The following is a 3050-nucleotide window of genomic DNA, read 5'->3' on the forward strand; positions in this document are numbered from 1 at the left end:
TCCGCTCAGCTGCGTAACGAGTTGACCGCGACAAAATCTCGTATGGGTGGAGTCGAGGGCTTCTTGGACGTTATTGCGGCCACAAATCCGGAATGGGAGTCCATGTTGAGGAACATGCGACAACAACATCCCATTCAAGGCGAGTCATCCGACGTACATAACGAGGCGGATGTTACGAGGAGGAGTGATGAATTCTACCGGGCGATGAACGACCCTTAGTTTTTTTTTTGGTTGTTGTATTATATAAATTCAAAACTTATTTATATATAAAATATTTTCATTTTGATTTATTTTTATTTTAAATTTTAATTTATTATTAAATTAAATAATTTTAATTATTTTTTAATTATATTTTTAAATTCTGTAAAAATAATAAAAACGAAGTAAATTCGTAGCTAATGTACGACCTCTTTACGTGGAAACCTTACGAGGAAATGACGAGAAACAATTAACGACTATTTTACGAGGAAACATTTGCGAGGAAATAACGAGGAAAAGTTTACGAGTATTTTACGAGGAAATCGTTTCGTGGTTGTTACGTGTATTTTGCGAGGAAACTCTTTCAAGGTATTTACGTGTAGGTTACGAGGAACTCATTTCGAGGTATTTACGAGGAATTGTAGCGACGTCTTTGCGTGGAATATTGACGTGGTCTTTACGACGAATCGCCCTACTTCGTCTTTACGACGAAATATATTCCTCGCTAAGTTACGACGAATTAGCGAGGAAATATGTGTTACGACGGACGAGTAACGAGCAAACGCGCTGCCTCGCTATTTCGTCGTAAAGCCTCTTTTACGACGAAATAACGAGGAAAACCGCCCTCGTTAAAGTGATGTTTTCTTGTAGTGTAATCCTTTTAGATAACCATAACTCGGTAGGATAACCATAACTCGGTAGGATTAGGATAGCTTGTCGTTCAAGCTATTGTTAAGCTTAATCCAACAATTTGCTTTTATACAAATATGGTAATAGAAAAGATATGCCAGATTAGAACTGGATTCAAAGATCACGAAATGCCGAAACGAAGCATAAATACAATCAGTAATAGAGCCTGTTTAACTTGATCAACTATGGCAACCTGTGCAGTTCTTGGATCAAGGCAGTAATTTCACCGTAAGATGAAACAATCACCTGAGACAACAACAAATGGTACATTTTCAAGAACATGCAGAACAAAGAAGTGTTGCAAGTTACTTATAAATATAAGGCGTAAATTCATGAAAACTCTCTAGCAAAGACAAAGAGAAAAGTTCTCAATTAAAACAACTAGATCTCCTCAGAACTCTTGAGAGGTCTGAAAGCATTCGTTTTTAAGATCACTGAAAAAAATCTTGGAAAATCCAAACTCTGCCCGAGTAATCTTAGTATTGAGTGATCCGATAAGTTTAAGTTTCAAACTTGCTCGATTCATTTATCAAAACTCCTATGAATAAATACGCATAGACCTAATCAAGTAGAGCCACACTTGCACTCAAATTAAGAAGATAACTCACATCCCCTGCCATTGGGTTGGCAAATAAACCGAATCCAAAAATCCGAATTAATCCCGATCCAATAAAAATGGATCCGAACTGAGTTGAACACGATATAAATATCGAATGGATCTTGTTCAGTGGTCTTTCGGGTTTATGTGTATTGCCCAAACCGAACCCAAACTCAAATGAATATCCATAAAAACCAAAATTCAAAATTTTAGAAAATAACTTATACCAAATTCGATCTCGATATATCCCTTATATGTATCTAAATACACCAAAATATTGTTGAATAACTAAAACAATTATCTATTACATGAATAATTAACTCAAATATTTAGTCTGATATATATTTTTGGTATTTGGTTTATATTAATATATTTATGTTTTGACAATGCATTTAAAGTTTAATTATGAATAAGTTTTCTTCTGAATTTTTTAAAAAATATTATTTAAAAAATACAGTGTTTCTTACATTTATAGAGTTGCCCATTGTTGATTTTAATTTGTTTACTTTTTTATTAGGTATAATTTTTTCGTACAATGTTTTGATTTGTCATGAATCAAGATATGTCTAATGTTGTCACATATGATTCAAAGATGAGTCTCGTATGGTCGATAGACGAGTCTCCTAAAATTATTTCGAAGGACAACAATATGGTTTTGATGAAGCCACAAAACACAAATTTATTGAAAAATTGGAAATAGCGAGAGTTCAATAAAAATTAACATTTTTGGAACCGATAAACTATACCGGATCTTGGACATATAATTAAACCTTAACCGAACCCGATTAACCCTAAAATAAATCTGATCCAAAATTTTATAATATCCGAATAGAGCTAAAAATTCATGAACCAAAATAAAACCGAACCGAAACCGGATTGGGACGCCGATTGCCTAGCCTAAACCAGCCCTAGTGGGGATCCAAGGTAAATCATGTGAGACACTGAATCTATTCCATGGCGGCGTCGTTGTTGAATTTTATATTATTATTTGTTTTGTTCTTTTTGTATTTAAAATGTTGTTTTGTTCCAAACTTAATTTTTGTATAGTGTGAATTTAATATTTCCATAGTTTTCTTCTTTTTTTTTTTGGAAAAACAAACCTTTTAGTATAATATACTAGGGTCGGTCTGCGCTATGCGCGGGAAGTGATGTATTGTTGTTGTTTATAATATACATTTTTATTTAAAAAAAATTGTTTGTTAGTTTGGTTTGCATTTGGATTATTTGTAATCGCTTGGTCTTCTCTACACCAGTCTAAGTCTAGCGAGTATTAGTCGTACATTTTCAATTTAGTATTTTGTAGTATCTATATTATTAAAAGAGAAGTACCCATTTGAAAATATTCTTACTTCATTAATTAAACTCCTTTTTTTGCTTGTCTTTTTCAGTTGCATTTACGAAATATCATAAAACGAATAAAACTGCATAATTTATTACTTGTCTTTTCAGTTACATTAATAAAATATGCTTAAATGAATTTAAACTTCCTATTTTATTGTTTGTCTTTTTCAATTACCTTAATGAAATATCCTTAAATAAATTTGGACATAATGTCATTTAATCA

The sequence above is a fragment of the Brassica oleracea genome, chromosome C6 (genome assembly GCF_000695525.1).
Source record: "Brassica oleracea var. oleracea cultivar TO1000 chromosome C6, BOL, whole genome shotgun sequence".
Lineage (NCBI taxonomy): Eukaryota > Viridiplantae > Streptophyta > Magnoliopsida > Brassicales > Brassicaceae > Brassica > Brassica oleracea.